This window comes from Mustelus asterias, chromosome 5 (genome assembly GCF_964213995.1).
Source record: "Mustelus asterias chromosome 5, sMusAst1.hap1.1, whole genome shotgun sequence".
NCBI classification, from domain to species: domain Eukaryota; kingdom Metazoa; phylum Chordata; class Chondrichthyes; order Carcharhiniformes; family Triakidae; genus Mustelus; species Mustelus asterias.
Window position 1 is genome coordinate 85,949,059 of NC_135805.1, and position 19,206 is coordinate 85,968,264.

Genomic DNA, 19,206 nt, shown 5'->3' on the forward strand with positions numbered 1-19,206 from the left:
TCTTCCAGACCTGAGCCTGGATGAAAGCCCATCTCCTGTATGTAAAGCATTCAAATGCATAGGAAAAAGAAATAGAATTATAGTACCTTTTAGAGCAGGAGGATTAATGCATAGCACAGATGGCAATTTGGGATTTTGCCCATAGAGCAATTGATAGGGACTATATCCTCCAACCATCTGGAGTGAATTTTGTGCATGAACCACCCATGCCAGGGCGGTTGTCAACACGCAGTATGGTTGATCAGCTAAAATTTTATGCAGCATTTCATCAATCACCACATGATTCTTTTCTCAGAGTTTATTGCTGAAGAAACTTTCAGGTGTGATATTCATGATTATGATTTTTATGTTTTCACACACATTTCAGAACTAGTCACTGGCAAATTCACTTCAATTATCAGTCAGAAACTTTGTTGATGGTGTTAGTCTGGTCTCTAGCCATTCCTCAAGTATTATTATCACCAGGGTCTACAAAATGCGGAATGAAGATATTGCCTTTGTCCCATATCTTTAGTCCTATGGCAACTATTGCGGTAAATGGAAGGCTTACATTAGGATGTGGCAGTATCCGAGAATACTTATTCCAGGTTTCACACATCTCACTAATTTCTTCTATTAGACTCTCTTCACCAACCACACCAGCATGTTTTAACCTTGGACATATAGGGTGAGCAAATTGCCTGTGTAACCTCCAGACAATTTTTTTTCTCTCCAATTCTCATCGCCAGACATCATTAAAACTTGTCTAATACTCTTGAGAAATATCAGCTTTTGTTAAGGGGATACAATAATGGCCCGACTGGGAAAACTGCAGATTCACTTATTTTCCAAAAATAATTGCCTTATCGTGCTCCATGTCAAGTTTGGAATTGTAAGCAGCAGCTAGCATAGCACAACTGAAAGAGTCCACAATTAACATGTACATCACAGGACAAAAACAGAGACCCCCCAATCATTTGTTCAGATTCATCATTATTTTCATCCTCAGATTCCTCTTCACCAATATGTCATTTTGAGGACCCTTCTTCTCCACTTTGGACAGTTCACCACACAATGTTACTTTGCATCACACCTGAAGCACCTGTTGACTGTTCCTTGGGCATCCTGAGGAATCATTCACCCTTTAGTCCTGTACCAATTCTGTCTTCTGCTGTAATAATCAGATCTGCTAAAAGTGCTTTCATCCTCATTCTGCCTGTATTAATCATTCCATTGTACCAACACCCATGGCAAATATTCTGACCTCAATATCAGCAAAATGAAGGAAATAGTCATCAACTACAGGAAGCGTAGTGCAGGACATGCCCCTGTCTATGCTTTGTCTGTATAGCGCACAAGAAACAATACTTTTCATTGTATCCTAATACATGTGACAATAATGAATCAAAATCAAATCATTTCAAAATCTGACAGTCCTCTATCCTTGTGAGCCAAATGGTGACACAAAGGCTGATGGAAATGATCATTTTCCCACAAATATTTTTCAAGTCACCTGACGTAATCTAACAGCTTTTCCTGGAATCAACCAATTTGAACAATTAGACCAATAGCCCATTCATAGAGTCCCTACTGTACAGAAGAGGCCATTCGACCCATCGAGTCTGCACCGACACTTTGACAGAGTAACTTAGCCAGGCTCCCTCCCCCGCCCTATCCCCGTAAGCTCACACATTTCCCACTGCTAATCCATCTAACCTAGACATCTTGAGACACAAGGGGGCAATTTAGCATGGCCAATTCACCGAACCTGCACATCTTTGGGCTGTGGGAGGAAACTGGAGCATCCGGAGGAAACCCATGCAAACACGAGGAAAACGTGCAAACTCCACACAGACAGTCACCCAAAGAATTGGATCTCAGTCCCTGGAGCTGTGAGGCAGCAGTGCTAACCACTGTGCCACCATGTCGCCCTAGTCATACGAGACACCTTAGCACAATCCAGCAATTTAAATGCTAGCACTGATACAGGGATCCCCAAATTAAATACTGTCAATTTTTTATAATGTCTGTTAGGTCCATTGGTTCCATTCTATGAAATAACCATCTATTTCCAAAACCTATCGAAAGCTGATCATGCCTTTTAAGCAATTCACATATCATCTTTCTTGTAAATTTCATCTATTGATAATGAATAGATCCAAACATTCATCACTGTCCAATTGACTCAAGATTCAGCTCACAAAACACTAAGTAGAATCAGAAGTAGGAAGCGACAACACCAAAGCCATATCCTTTGGTAGGCATGTAACCAATATCCACTAAACTACTTCATTCTACACTATTCAGATGGTTCAGACTCTGAGAATATCAGAACAGAATCAGACATAGAACCATAGAAAATTACAGCTCAGAAACAGGCCTTTTGGCTCTTCTTATCTGTGCCGAACCATTTTTTGCCTAGTCCCACTGACCTGCACTTGGACCATATCCCTCCACACCCCTCTCATCCATGAACCCGTCCAAGTTTTTCTTAAATGTTAAAAGCATTTACCACTTTATCTGGCAGCTCATTCCACACTCCCACCACTCTCTGCGCGAAGAAGCCCCCGCTAATATTCCCTTTAAACTTTTCTCCTTTCACCCTTAATTCATGCCCTCTGGTTTTTTTCTCCCCTAGCCTCAGCGGAAAAAGCCTGCTTGCATTCACTCTCTCTATACCCATCAAAATCTGATACACCTCTATCAAATCTCCCCTCAATCTTCTACGCTCCAGGGAATAAAGTCCCAACCTATTCAATCTCTCTCTGTAACTCAGCTTCTCAAGTCCCGGCAACATCCTTGTGAACCTTCTCTGCACTCTTTCAACCTTATTTACATCCTTCCTGTAACTAGGTGACCAAAACTGTACACAATACTCCAAATTTGGCCTCACCAATGCCTTATATAACCTTACCATAACACTCCAACTTTTATACTCGATACTCCGATTTATAAAGGCCAATGTACCAAAGGCACTCTTTATGACCCTATCCACCTGTGACGTCACGTTTAGGGAATTCTGTACCTGTATTCCCAGATCCCTCTGTTCAACTGCACTCTTCAGAGTCCTACCATTTACCCTGTACGTTCTACTTTGGTTTGTCCTTCCAATGTGCAATATCTCACACTTGTCTGCGTTAAATTCCATTTGCCATTTTTCAGCCCATTTTTCTAGTTGGTCCAAATCCCTCTGCAAGCTTTGAAAACCTTTCACACTGTCCACCACACCTCCAATCTTTGTATCATCAGCAAACTTGCTGATCCAATTTATCACATTATCATCCAGATCATTGACATAGATGACAAACAACAATGGACCCAACTCCGATCCCTGCGGCACACCACTAGTCACAGGCCTCCACTCAGAGAAGCAATCCTCCATAACCACTCTCTGGCTTCTTCCATTGAGCCAGTGTCTAACCCAATTTACTACCTCCCCATGTATACCTAGCGACTGAACCTTCCTAACTAACCTCCCATGAGGGACCTTGTCAAAGGCCTTGCTGAAATCCAGGTAGACAACATCCACCGCCTTCCCTTCATCCACTTTCCTGGTAACCTCCTCGAAAAACTCTAATAGATTGGTCAAACATGACCTACCACGCAAACAGGTTACACTTGCTTTCTGCCATTTTCCACAATGGATACTGGAATTGTAGTTTTCTGTCTGGACAGTTTTTTCTTAGCTTCCATCCTTACCCTGTTATAGTGTTGAATTCCATAAAGCCAGTTGGTGAAGGGCAGAACTGGAGCCAATCTTCACACACTATTATAAGCATTTACTTATAGTTACACATTACAAGCATGTACTTCTAACCCAACAACCACCGTTTCAGGCTGTCTATTTTTAAGGGTGCAAATGAATCTTCAGTTAATGCCCACCACCTGCATACAATTAAAACACAATTAACATACAATTAACATTTAACATGGTTTATTAATGCCAACCTCCTTCCCAGGTGAGTGCTAAGGTCACAAGAACCTTAAACTTTTATGCTTTGAGCTCATTTCGGAGTTACCGGGAACATTATTAGCATTTGTCAAACAGCAACAATGTTTTAGGTAAATTATGAATGCATTATTTGCAAGAGCGGCAATTGCAACTTCTTTCATCAAGGCAATTGGTACCAGTGTGTCAGGGCACTGTAAATTTGCAAAATAGCAAGAGCCCATCAGATCCAAAGAGACACTGATTACATTCATGTGCCGATGTTACCAACTACCTCAACAGGAAAGGAATACATTCTAACAGTATACAGATTGTTTTCTACCTGAAGTACAATATAATTCAAGTAAATTATTGTTTTCTTTACGTGTGGCCAGAAGACTAATTCTAAGGCAGCCTGTCAAATCAACATCTTCTGACTCGAAACGTTGCTCTGTTCTCTCTCCAAAGATGCTGTCAGACCTGCTGAGATTTTACAGTGTTTTCTGTTTTTGATCCTTTGTCTCAGCATCGTTCCTGGAAGTCAAAGCGCTCTTCTGCCACCATGGCTCAAAGCACTGATACAGTATCCCAGGACATAAACTGAGCACTGTCTTAGGAGGTCCAATCAAGCCTTGATGTACTTGTTGAACACACCGACACATCAAAACCATGCTTTTGATGCCTTGTTTGATTAGTTGGTGTGTTGCAAGATAGTCTAACTAGAATTAACAAAACCAATAAAAGTACCATAACAAAATGTGATGTAAAGTGAGCTGAGTACCATGCATTCTTGGTACTGGTGGCGTCCATTACCACGATTGACCTGGTCGGATCATTTAACATTTTTCCTGCAATGATTTGTGAAGTTGGTGCTCACCAGCCTGTCAATTACCTCTAGGTGGCACTCGTTGGGGTCCTGCAACACTCCATATCAAAAAATATTGCTTCTTTTTAACTAACTTCACATTACAGCAATTTCACAATTCCATCACCTACTCTTCTGCAGACCCAGCAACCATTCTGTAATCTCAGACCTTTGTTTCAGCATAAAGTAATACTGATGCCATCTGCCCCTCGAAGCTGCTGAAGGACTTGAAATCTTCCGGTCATTTACTAGATCAGCCACGATTGTATTGAATGGCGGGGCAGGCTCGAAGGACCTGATGGACTACTCATGCTTCTATTTCTTGTGTTCCAGTAGTCACTCCAAAATTGACAATCCCAATCAACGGTTGCTTCTGATATTTGGAGCCCAACCAAATGAGGCTGACTGTGTAAATTATGATGGGATCAGTGCTCATCACATTGAAAACACATAACCCTCTGGTCTGCCTCACATCCAGTTAGAGACTCCAGGTTGCTATCGCTTCGGATTGCAACTAGGAAACCACATTTATTCCATTGTCAACATTTTTTTTCCCCTCATAAACAGCTAACTTTCTCAAAAATCCAAGGATTTTACGACCTCGCTTGGGCAAGATCATAAAATCCCGCCCGAGGTAGAACGGAGATTTCCGTTTTGCGAGCCTCGCCCGCCCCGGTAAAATTCCGGCCCAAGTCCATGTAGGACATCAATACTCATCTCCTGGATTGAAAACAAAAAAGAGTAATCTCATATGCGTTCCTTTATTCATATCTAACTTCCAAAATTCTTCAGTATACTACAGTTTTCCTCTTCTCTGTCTTAATATAATAAAGGTCATAGCTTCTCTGGAAACATTACCTCTTGTCCTTCCTAAGTCCTAAACATACCATCTTGCACACACATTCCTGAATGCTTACTTAATATGACTCCAACTTGAACTCAACCTCTCTCAAGGCCTGGAAATTGTGGAACTATGTAGCTTCCTCATTAAATAATTCTCCAACAATTTATTGGCTTTTTAAACTCAAACTTAGCTTCATCTTCTAGATTTGGTCTGTTCTGTCTCCCACTCTTCTCAACTTTTTGTAGCTTCCTGCACTATAGTTCTTGCTCCCACAACTTGGTTTCTTCTTACTAAAATTAATGGTGCGACATTTCCATATTGCTTAGCCTCTCTACTTCACCGGGCAGAATACTTTTTCCCCCATGCATTAAAATAAATTGATCAAAAGCGTCCAGCTTAACCAGCCAATCGTCAACTGTAATTTCAGCACAAAGACTGACAGAAACCCTGGAGAAACTGCATAAATAGCCATTAGTGTCACTTCCTTTAGACTTCCACCAATCTTCTACTGAAGCTCTTGCTGGAGATGACCGTGGAAATTCTAATCCGTGATCTTGTTAACCTCACACTTTGGAATGGAGTGCTCCTCAATAGGCTGCTTTATTAGCCAATCAAAAGGCAGGACAAGTACAATTGTGTGGTCACATCAACCAAGTCAAAAATACCTGTGGGCATCCACAGAGAAAGTATGTTTCCGAACACCTGTCCACTACACACTAAGGGTTGCTTCTCTTGCCACCACAACTTCCCCAAATACTCCAATCCGATCCTATTCCCAATGTATCCTCCCTGAAAATAATAGAGAAGTCTTAAAAACTGCACATTATTTAAAATCCAAGTTAGATATGGCTAAGAAACTCGATCCTTCAATTTTTTTAAAAAATCTAACAAAAGAGGCACAATACTTACAGTAATCTTACCAAAGTCAGCTATGGATAAAAATAGTACATTAAGCTGAATGACCAGATATTGCTTTAATAAAACACCCTGGTCCTGAAATATTCTACTGTGTCATTGGACTGCCGGTATCAATATATTTCCCTGCTAATTCTGAAAACATCAAATTTACCAGCAGATATAAGTAACTTGGCAAAAAACATTCCTTTTAAAAAAAATAACTATCTTCCATTAGCAATGCCTGGCCTAGATTCACTGCTCCTGTGGAAGTTAATAATTAGATTCTGGTCGCATTCCATATCCCACCCCTGCTGAGAAACCAGGCACCAGTTTCAATTAAATTTTACTTTCATACACACAGTTACATTCACATATACCGCTGACAAACAAATTTGAGAAAAAGTTTTGTTCATTCCCAGAATAATTATTGACATAACCCTCCCTATTAAACTCATTCAGCTGTCTAAACACTTTTACCCTGCCTTTGCATTTTGACAAAACAAGATTCCACTTTTATTATACACAAGTTATCTGAAATACACTCTGGGACACACAGTTTGGCCAATCCACAATGGCATTAAGACATCCAGAAGCTCTAATGTGCAAGTTGATGATGGTAAAGTGTCTGGCCTTTGAGAAGTCACATTATGTGGTATTGCGTTCAGTTTTTGCCTACACATTGCAGGAAAGCTGCAGAATGTTTCTAAAGGAAGTCCTGAGTTATGATCTGCCATTACTCCTTAGAAATGAGGAATATGATTAGGGACTTGGTTTTACATGGATATGGAGAACTTGGAGATAAAAAAGGTCTTCTTTCAGGGAGCGGATTTGTGAACTAGCCTATCCAAACAGGTGATACTTTCCCAGCCCCACCCCAAATGAGGGGGTAATAAAATTGATTATGTGGGAGCAGTGGAACAGAGAACAGGAGTTTTTTTTTTAAAAAGCTATAAAATAATTTTAAAATAGCTAAAATTGGATGAGGCTGCTCAAGGGTAATTGTATGGCAGAGATACTAAATAAATATTCTGCAGTTAATTTACAACTGAATGTGAGTGCACCAGAAAACACTGTGGAGCAATTGCCAGAGATAACTACAGACAAGGAATTAGTTCTGGAGGAAGTAGCAGAACTCAAGCTGAAGTCCCCTCAAAACATTTCTGCATTTCCACCTCTTTGACTAAGCTTTTAGTCACCCTCCCTAAAATTTCCTTGTTTGGTTCAGGATCCATTTTCCTCACAAATTCTGAGATTATTTTTTACAATAAAGGTGCTACATAGTTAAAGTTGATGTTATTGTGCCATTCTCAAGTCACCACCTCATTCAGCTCAAAATGGGGGGAATGGAGATGTTGCTTCCCCTGGCTGGGGAATCTAGGATGTGGCGATGCCGGCGTTGGACTGGGGTAAGCACAGTAAGAAGTCTCACAACTCCAGGTTAAAGTCCAACAGGTTTATTTGGTAGCACAAGCTTTCGGAGTGTCGCTCCTTCTTCAGGTGAGGAAGAAGAAGGAGCCTTAAGAAGGAGCAACACTCCGAAAGCTTGTGCTACAAAATAAACCTGGTGTTGTGAGGCTTCTTACTGGGAATCCAGAACATGGAAACAGAGTCTTAGGATACGGGGTCAATCATTTAAGACTGAGATTAGGAGAAATTTCTTCACTCAGAATGTTGTGAATCTTTGGATTGTCCACCCCAGAAGGATGCTCCATCAATGAATATATTCATGACTGAGATTGGTAGATTTTTGATCTCTCTGGGAACAGGCAGGGAGATTGAACCATGATTGTACTGAATGTCAGAGCAGACTCAAGGGGCTAAATCATAGAATCCCTACAGGGCAGAAGGAGGCCATTCAGCCCATCGAGTCTGCACCAACTCTCCAACAGAGCATCTGACCAGGCCCTATCCTTTAACCCCACTAATGCCCTTAACCTACACATCCTGGGACAGCAAGGGACAATTGAGCATGACCAATCTATCTAACCTGCACATCTTTGGACTGTGGGAGGAAACTGGAGCACCCAGAGGAAAACTACGCAAACACATGGAAAATGTGCCAACTCCATCCTCCCAAGGATGGAATCGAATCCAGGTCCTTGTCGCTCTAAGGCAGCAGTGCTAACCACTGTACCACCATGTCACCATTTAGTCCTGCTCCTATTTACAATTACAATTACTGCACTTTAGTCCTGCTCCTATTTACAATTACAATTATTGCACTCTCTGGAAATAGCTCTGCAATATAAATGCAGTAGTTGACAAAATTCCTAACTATATTTTCACTATGATGTGATAAGTGACGGGGAAGCAGCATCTGGGTGAGCATAAAACCACTTTATTGGTTCACTGATTTTCTCTTCTAATGACCAGAAAGGCCCCAGATTATATGAAGTCATGTCATAATAAAGTTTTTATTCATTCATGGGACATGGGCATCGCCAACAAGGACAGCATCTTTTGCCCATCCCATTGGTCTTCGAGAAAGTGTAGGCAAACCACCTTGATGAATACAATTGAGGATCATGCTAGGACATCTCAAGAAGACAGTTAAGAATCTACCACATTGCTATGGGGCTGGAATCACATTTAGGCCAGACTGGTTAAGGATGGCAAATTTCCTTTTCCAAAGAACATCAGTGAAACAAATGGGTTTTACAGGTGTTTCACAGTCACTATTAATGATACTAGCTTTTTATTCCATGTTTTGTTTGATTAGCTGAATTTAAATTCCCGGCTGCCGTGGTGGAATTTGAACTCCTGTTTGAATCATCAGTCAATGCCTCTGGATTACTATCCCAGTAATAACATAGCTAGCATGCAAATTGTTATACAATCGGTCAAAATGGCAATAACCATAGAATCCCAACAGTGCAGAAGGAGGCCATTCGGCCCATCGGGCCTGCACCGACAACAAAGATGTGCTGGTTAGATGTACTGGCCTTGCTAAATTCACCCTCAGTGCACTCGAACAGGTGCCGGAGTGTGGCTTCGAGGGGATTTTCACAGTGACTTCATTGCAGTGTCAATCTAAGCCTACTTGTGACACCAATAAATAAAAACTATAACAAAAAAACTATACCCAGGCCATATCCCCGTGTATTTATTCTGCTAGTCCCCCTGATATTAAGGGACAATTTTGCATAGCCAATCAACCTAACCCACACATCTTTGGAGTGTGGGAGGAAACCGGAGCACCCAGAGGAAACCCACACAGATACAGGGAGAAAGTGCAAACTCCACACAGACAGTGACCTGAGGCCAGAATTGAACTCGGGTCCCTGGCACTGTAAGGCAGCCATACTAACCACTGGGCCACCATGCCACCCGTAATTTCTGCAAATTAATTTGCAGTTTGGACACTGGTTGGGAGCTGGATGAAGATCAATAATGATGCGCATCACAGTTGGAAGTTTTCGGTACACATGAAAATGGATCATTTTAGTGAGGAAACACAGAATGCTTTATGGTCAGGGAATCCTAACCTCTGCTTTCAACAATAATGTTCACACTGCCATTGGGACAGTAATGACTGCTGAAGTATCTGCAGAAGCCATTGCTTGTGGTGGATCTTCAACATTTTGGAGATGACACTTTAAGTCATGATGCTCGTTAGAGAACTGGTACAGGCACGATGGGCCAAATGGCCTCCTTCTGCACTGCAACAATTCTGTGATTCTGTGAACTGTGCCATCTTCAATCGGGCTGTCAGCAACCAAATAATGGAACTACGAATAGTGAGGGAAACTGCAAACAGAAACTCAGACAGTACTTGTCCTGCACCGAACATTTATCTGCTGAACATTTTTAACAATGCCTAATACACTATTCATACAGCACAAAAAAGGGATGCCTTTCATAATGCTAATATCCATCATGGCACATAAAACAGGAGCTACTAATTATCTGTAAGTAGCAGGTGCATCAAATGAAAAATTCTCAATTCTACATGCGCTGGTGTATTTAATGGAAGAGAAATTCAGGCCACTGAAATACAACTATTTTGAATTTCTTTTCCAAAGAGCATTTGATTAATGAAGAAATTTCAGATTAGTAAGAATACCTATAGAGATGCCTGAATGTTCTTCTGCAATATAAAAGACCATTCATTATATCACCTCTACAACATGGCAACTCAAATCCCATAATACTTTGCCCCAATCACCACAAATAGTGTTTAACTTGTCATGGTGTTAAGTCAAAGTAAATCATCAGATTTAAAAGCTATGCATGCACTTTGCCACCAGAACCGCATCAAACTGAAGGAAAGAATTAGTATTCAAGGACCATCCACTCAATGATCTGTTAAATTAGACATGGCAATGGAACTATAACTTCTACGCTGCAAGGCCCCAAGATCGTGTTAAATTATTTTCACTTAGATTAATAAAGCATTATAATTCCACATTCATTTCAGTGCCAAAAGACTACGTATTTAAAAAAAGTTTTACAGAAAGGATCATGAAGTGGAGGCTAAGTCCCACCTGACCCCTTTTATCAAGCTGCCAGTATTTGCTCCTGTTTATCTTACTCTCAAAAGCAGAAACTGATGCTCAGTGATCACATCAACATTTCTATGACATCACCTTGTTGACATAAGTTTACAAAACGGGACACATGGCAAGCAGGCGAAACTGAGGCAACTTTCAAAGATGAACCACTTAAATCACATCATAAATGGTCATTCTGAAATACTTCCAAAGCCATTGGCTTCTGTAGCCAGTTAAAACATTCAACTACACCAATCAACAGTGCTCTGAGAAGCTACCAATCTGCACAGACGAAGGACTAATTTTGAAAATGATCAAATTTAGAAAGGGTTAGCTCTCAATAAAATCTTAACATTTCCAGAATTCACCGCACGTGATATAAAGATCCAGATGACTGCTATTTACAAAGCCTTTCCACACAGTCAAGAATCATCTTCAAATTTCAAAAGATTTTGTTAAATTTATTATAGATTTCAATTGAAAGGTGCTGAGTCCCTTTTATCCCCCAGCCATTTACTTCATTAAATTCAAGGTCAGAAAGTGGTTTTTGACCAGCCTCAAATCAAGATCACCTGTAGCAAAGTGCAAATAATGCTTGAAAATGGTGAGGGGATGAGAATAATAAAGACTGAAGGAAAGCACTTTTATTATCATTTATAAATTTGAGTACAGGCCTATAAGATTTTTTTTAAAGCTCCGATGAAAAGGGAAGCCACATCTCCAACCTAGTAATCACAGCCCCAATGCGATAAAAACGTGTTTTTAAAAACACTGTCACAAGCTTTTCTTAAGCAAATGAAGTCAAATTCCTATGGAGAAAATACTGAGCACATTGTCGATTCCACAACTATCCGCGTTCCTTGACAAAGGAAAATCAAAACGCAATGTAGAATTTTTGATGTGGATAAATGTTCACGACTGTTGGGCATTGTCGCTTCAATTGTTGCTAGTACATATCTGAGCTCAGATGCCATTCCAAACAGAAGAAATTCCTTCTTTACCCTGACTGTTATAATCCTTCGCCATCTTTCCATGCAGCCGCTCTGAAATCCATCCAAGCTGTCTGACCTGCCTCCATGAAAGCAATGCAGCCAATAATAAAAACTAATCAATCAGTATATCAAAAGATCGCACATTCTCCTACATTAAACAGCTAAAAACGGACGGTAATGTCAGAATTAAGTGGTCAGGCTAACCATTCATTCCCCGAGCCTGTGAAAACAAAAGTTCAAAATTTAAGTCCTGTAGCTGTAATTTTGCCCCATGGCATTTCACTCCTTCGCGAGGGGTTGTGGAGGTGGGGGTGGGGGGGTGGGGGGAGTGGAGGAGGAGAAATACAAAACAGCAAGCAAACAAAGGAGGCCGTTTCAATTCAGCTGTGCCAAGTATTGCCTGCTTTTCTTTGCACTCTCTCAGCATGGCACCCTTCCCAAGCATCTCTGGCATCGCTCCAGCCAGTGCCAGTCTGTCTAATCCAGCTCCCAAAAGGTACCTTCCTGGATCGTTTCGGAAATAAACAAGATCAACCGAGCTGCCACCGGATTCTGGCAGGATTCAACTCTGCAGCTGCCAACTTCCTCACACGCTTCAATTATTTTTCATACCGATCTGCTGTGCAAGAACATGCCACTAAAAGTTTATTAAAGAAAAAAAAGAGTTCAGACGCACTAGAGATCACTCAGTGCAAATAACTCACTCCTATCTCTCTTTCTCTCCCCCTATCTCACTGGATCTGTCCACACGTGACACAAGCACCACCTGCAGCTTGGAGGACTTTGGTGGCCAACCAGTGGGCAGACTCCTTAATACCCGCTCCTGTCTCTATCCTCAAAGAATCCTGGGTAATTTCAGAGTGGCAAACCTCTCATGTTTATTTCATAAAAGAGCCCATGCATCTTCCTGAACTCCTTGCACACAGAATGGTAATTATCCGCATATCAGGACCTACCTACAGTATAATTACAGCTGGTTTTAACGTCAGCTTGCTTCATTATGCATCTCCCAACAAGCCATAAAAGGTCATCAATATTCTGGTGAATTAATTATTTAGCGACCCTGTTACTTTAGAAATAAAGATACATACTTCTCACCTGTAAAACCAGTACCTGTTAAGCAGTTTAAAACAAAATTTACGCATGCCTGTCAAATCCACACCCAATTAAGCAGGAAATTTGGTCCTAAATTGCCTTTTATAATTTTTTTTGCTGCTGGCATTTATTAGAGGCAGTTGGCACCAGTGTACAAACTGCAGGAGCAGCTCAAAACAGCAGCCTGTACACTATAGTGGGCAGCCACTGTACCAACAAATGCAGAGAACCTGCAGCCAAACTACAACTTCATACAAGGGTGTCAGTTCAAATTACTTGAAGATACAAATGAAGTTTCCCCACCCCGTTTGGTTTAAATGTCATTTCATGGCGCAATGAACAATTAAGGGTTTGCGGCAGTTCCTAAAATCATGTTCTTTCGAAAGCAAGTCAAACCAAAATCAGAAAAGAAAACATTTTGCCTCAACTCTGTTTGCCTAAAAGTGTTAAATACGGGCTTTTACATTGTAGTGTGTTCAAATCCAGAAATTGGAGTAACTCTGAATTAAACGACATTTTCTCTTTCAAAGAATCTAGATTGATTCCAGAATTTTTCACTGAAGACAATTTTCCAAAAAGAAATAGTGAACAAAGGAAACCTAATCCAAGCCATCAACTCCATTTGTTCTAAGATGTCCTGTCGGGATTATACTCACATACTTTGTTTCCTGACAGATATTTCTGACCCCCTCCGCACATCAAAGACAAATAGGCAAACTTTAAATTACCTGCCAACTCTTACAACCTTCAATATTTAGAATAGAATCGCTAAAGTGCAGAAGGAGGCCATTTGGCCCATCAAGCCTGCACACACAACAATCCCATCCATGCCCTAGCCCCATAACCACACGTATTTACCCCGCTAATCCTCCTAACACACTAAGGGGCAATTTTGCATAGTCAATCAATCTAACCTGCACATCTTTGGAGTGTGGGAGGAAACCCGAGTACCTCAAGGAAAGCCACGCAGACACGGGGAGAATGTGCAAACTCCACACAGTCACCCAAGGCTGGAATTGAACCTGGGTCCTTGGCGCTGTGAAGCAGCAGTGCTAACCATTGTGCTGCCCACGGGGTCTGCTGTTTTCCACAGATGCCGTTTCTAAGATCCCTGTGTTAGAGTTTCTTAAAGTAATTAGGATAAAATTCAACTTCACCAGGGCTGCAAAACGTTGATCACTCACTATCTATCCCATCCTGTTCAAACAAGCAGATTCAATAGTAACATTCAAAAGGGAATAGGATAAATATTTAGAGGCTAATTTGCTCCAGACTGTATCATGCTACGTCAAAAGCTAAGTTTTATTCTCAATGGATCATCCATCTATACTTTTGATTATAATCTTCAAATCACATTCCCAATCATGGGACATACAGTACAGAAAGAGGTCTTCATGTCCCTGCCATCTCTTTGTTGGAGCAATCAAAATGAATTCCACTGCCCTACTTTCAGTTCATAGCCCTGTATCATCATCTCCTTCTAAGTTTTATCAAGCTTCCCTTACCAGATGCAACAGGCCCTGCCTTACTAGTCTCTCTGGGAAAGTATTGCCTGCCATTACAGCTCTCTGCATAGGAAAATTCTCCTAACCTCTCGCCTCTTTCGCCTCATGAAAAAATTTAAATTAATGAATCCCGCTCCATTCTCGACCAGAGGAAATCATCTTTCTCTGTTCACGCAGTGGGATTAGAGCCAAAACAAATACAATTGCTGAATGACCTTTCTCTTTGGTATACATTCCATGGTTCTAAATCATTTTCCGTTTTTTTGGTTCTGGAAGCACGACCAGTAAGTATCTTCAGTCTTTCTTCATAATTATCCATTCTTTCTTTCTGATGAAACTATGCTATACATTGGCTTTGATGTTCTCTCTATAAACAAATGCCCAAAACAGCACAACATACTCAAAACTAGAACCATATAATAATTGCTCACAGAAGCAGGCCTTTTGGCCTATCACCCCTGCTCCTACACCTTTGAAAGAGTTACCCAATTAGGACAACTCCCTGGAGCTCTGTAAGGCTATGGGGAAAAGGCAGGGAAGTGGCACAGAAAGCCAGCACAGACACAAGACGAATGGGCTCCTTCTGTGCTGTAATCACTCTACAATTCTCAATTGCTTCCAGTTCTTTTGCCCATCACCTTAAATCTGTGCTCTCTGGTTACGAAAACAGAAAATGCTGGAGAAACTCAGCATTTCTGACAGCATCTTTGGAGAGAGAGCAGAGCCAATGTTTCAAGTCTGGAATGACTCAGCCCTGACGAAGGATCATCCAGACTTGAAATACTGGCTCTATTCTCTCTCCAGCATCTTCTGTTTTTGTTTTGCCTTTCTCTCTTGTCACAGACCATTCAGCCACTTGAAGAGTTTTCCTGAGTTAAACCATCAAGAATTTTGACTACCTCTCTCTGCTCTAAGTACAACCTAATTTTCTCCTCATAACGGAAGCCCTCAATCCTGGATGGACAGAGCATCTCTCTGAAGCTCTATCCAAAGTCTTTACATCCTTCCTAAAATGTAGCGTCCAGAATTGAACACAATATGCCAGCTAAAGCTAACATGTGTTTTTATTTTAATAAAAACAGAATGTTGGAAATACTCAGCAGGTCTGGCAGCATCTGTGCAGAAAGAAAGAGTTAATCTTTCAGTTGAAGATCAAAATATATAAGTATACAAGAGAGAAAACAAGTGGATCCAACTCTAACCTCTCGTTCCAACTGTTGTCCAAACCAAGCAACATCTACGAGCACCACCTTATTTTTTGTTTCCTATCTGTTAACCAAATTTCTATTTGCATTTTCTGTCATATCAAATTTCTTGAATTTTACAGCTCTCCTGTGCCACAGCCTTTTGAATGCCTCATGAAAATCCACGTACACTCCACCTGCTGCATGCTCTTCATCCATAGATACTTCTACAAAATATTCACATTTGATAAATAGCATGCTTTTGAACAAATTATACAGACCATCCCTGATTATCCCATTCATTTCTACAGGATCAATAGTTTGATCTCTAATTGTACAAGACTTGGCATCTAAACTGGTTAAACTGACTGGTCTATAGCTACCTGCTTACTAGAGTTGAAAATACCTGGGGGCAACTCTTGTATGTGGGAGACACAGAATCTGTGAGGACCTGCTCCTCCAACCACATGTTCTGTCCTTCCCATGCTGGCTGCTCCAGCTCCTCCCTCCCTCCTATTTCTCAAAAGCTATCATCAGAGGCGCTGCAAGGGTGGAAGGGAGGGAACCTGTGATTGGAGGAGCTACTCAGGCTGATCCCAATGCTGTCATGCACAAGTCTTTGCAATCACCGATGGCTGGACATCCTCTAGGAGAAACACAAACAGAAAATGAATAAAGAGGAGGGAGTCTTTGCCAGTCACAAAGCCAGAGTAGGCCCAGAGGAATCATCACTATACCTCACAGGCTTGAGCAAAGCAAATGCCAATCAGGGGTGCAGACAAAGGTTTTGGCCTTGCTGGAAGTGGAGAACCACAGTGGACCCTATGTCTTGGCTTCTGAGTGAGTGGAGGAAGGGACATGTATATGGATGGTGGTGGGAGAGCGGCTGATTACAATATGTGTGTGTGTGAGAGGAGGAGAGGAAAGCGAAGCTTCAATGAATCTTCTGTCACCGGTGAATATGCACAGTTAGGCTGAAACCTACATGGAGTATATAAAAGAATAACATTTTACAAAGTATTTTTAAAAATGCAGATTTTCATATTTACAGACAAGTGTTAACTTTACGATCTTCTGGAGCTATGTCTATTTTAGTTACTTTTGTTTTTAATTTCATTGAATATTGATTTCCCTTTACCAATTCTACTTGAGAATAAAACATCAGTCCTTTAATTTTTAATATGGGTTCAAAGAACAACAATTAATGTTTCTTTGGTCCATCCAACCTATGTCACTTTGAAGGGTGGATGATCACGCGAGGAGGTGCATTAGCTGGGAAAATAATCACTGTAATGTGAACTATGGGAATTAAACCATTTGCTATCTGATGGTCAACTTGGTGCTGCAGAATTAATTTGTGTGTATTCCCCTTGTTGCATTGTTGGACTTTTGGAAGTCAGTATCTTGACTTGTTCATCGGCATTTCATCTTAAACAGAAGGACTATTAAGGGAGAAGAAACTTTTTAAGTTAGCAGGACAAAGCCAAAGAATGCTGGAGTGCACTAATTGCTTGCAATCAATTTTTAAAAAGGGCTGTACATGTGCGACGCATTCCCAATAAATTACTTTGTGCCAAATGGTTAGATTTTCATTTTGGAAATGGAGTATGGGAGATTTATTTAGAATAACTTACAGAAGCATTTCATTTATAGATTTCAAGTTAAAAGATAGAGAAATGTGTATTTAATCGTCAGTATTTGTGATATCTAATCAAAAGAGTAAAACCATTTAAATATATCGATACAAATACAGACAGCAATGTTACTACATGACTGCATCGTCTAATAAAGAAGCGAGTGAGAATGAAAAAGGGGCTGCCGAAAATCAAGAAACAGCCCCCAAACATCAAAAGGTAACCTTCAGAAAAATCTCACAATGAGCACTCAACAAATATATATTCTGACCTCTGTTGCAGGGTATTAAACTCACTTATCCCCTAGTCCCCCGGAACAATTTCTATATCTAAAGAGGAATGAAAATGATCTTTTCAGTATCATCAGCCAACGCCCAGTCTCCTCTATTACCATCCCTGGCCCAAAGGAGGGCAGACCCACCAGAGGTGGTGACACGGTGGTACACAGTTTGGAAGGAGTAGCCCTGGAGGTACTCAATATTGACTTTGGATTCCAAGAAGTTTCATGGCATCAGGTCAAACATCGGCAAGGAAACCGCCTGTTGATTGCCACCTATGCCCACCATCAGCTAATGAATCAGTACTCCTCTATCTTGAGCACCATTTGGAAGAAGCATGAAGGTAACATGAGCACAGAATAATGTATCGTGGGTGGGGGAACTATAATGGTCATCACCAAAATGGCTCAGTAGCATCATGGTCAGTCAAGTCCTGAAGAATATGTTTGCCAGATTGGGCTTGCGACAAGTAGTGGGACAATCAACACAAGGGAAACCCAGCTTGGGCTCAACCTCACCAACCGACCCCTCATGGATGCATCTGTCCATGACAGTTTTGGTAGGAGTGACCACCGCACAAATTAAGTCCTGTCTTCACACTAAAAATATCCTCCATCATGCAATGTGACACTATTACTGTGCTGAAGGACATTGATTCACAACAGATCTAAGAGCTCAAAACGGAACATTGTGGCCCATTGGCTTTAACAGAATTGTATTCTACCAATCTGTAACCTTATGGCTGGGCACATCCCTCACTTTATCATAACCCTCAAGCCAACAGTGGTTCAATGAGGAGTGTAGATAAGCTTACTAGCAGCAGCTCCAGGAATACCTGCAAATGAGGTGTCAACCTGGTGAAATCGCAACACAATACTACAATGCTAAACTGCAGAAACAGCAATCTTTAACAAAGCTAAACAATCCTAAACCAACCAGATCAGATCAAAGCTCTGGAGTCTTGCCGCATTGAATTATGAACAATTAAACAATGAAGCAACTAATGGGAGGAGGATGTTCTATGAACATTCCTATACTCATTGATGGCAGAGACCATGCGAGTGCAAACGACAAGACACTGAAGCATTCAAAATAATTTTCAGTCAAAAGTGCCAAGCATTGTAGATGATCCATCTCGACCTCCTCCTGAGAGTCACAGATGCAAGTCTTCAGCTAATTTGATTCACTCCACGTGATAGCAAAACATGACTGAGCATACTGGGAATAGCGAAGCCTATGGATCCTGACAAAATGCTAACTGCAGAGCTAAAGATCTATTTTCCAGAACACACTGCACCCCATTTCATCTGTTCCAGTACAGCTATAACACCAGCATCTACCCGAGAAGGTGGAAAATTGTCCAGTCCACAAAAAGTGGTACAAATCCAATTCAGCTAATTACCATCCATCAGTCTACACTCAATCATCAGTAAAATGGCAGAAGGTGTCATCAACAGTACTATTCTGACGCTTACTCAGCAACAACCTGTTCACTGATGCTCAGTTTGGTTTCCA

General features: G+C 41.0%; 1 protein-coding gene across 2 annotated transcripts in view; it reads right to left on the minus strand.

Annotated features, from left to right (window-relative positions):
• msraa (methionine sulfoxide reductase Aa) overlaps positions 1-19,206 on the minus strand; it is a 299,896-nt gene that overhangs the window by 256,885 nt on the left and 23,805 nt on the right. The window contains exon 1 of one of the 2 annotated variants that reach the window (XM_078212952.1): positions 12,496-12,514. The exons of the other annotated variant lie outside the window; for it this stretch is intronic. The gene's annotated coding sequence lies outside the window, so the exon portion shown is untranslated. Of the gene's footprint in view, positions 1-12,495; positions 12,515-19,206 lie in introns of those variants that run through there. 2 annotated transcript variants of the gene reach the window in all.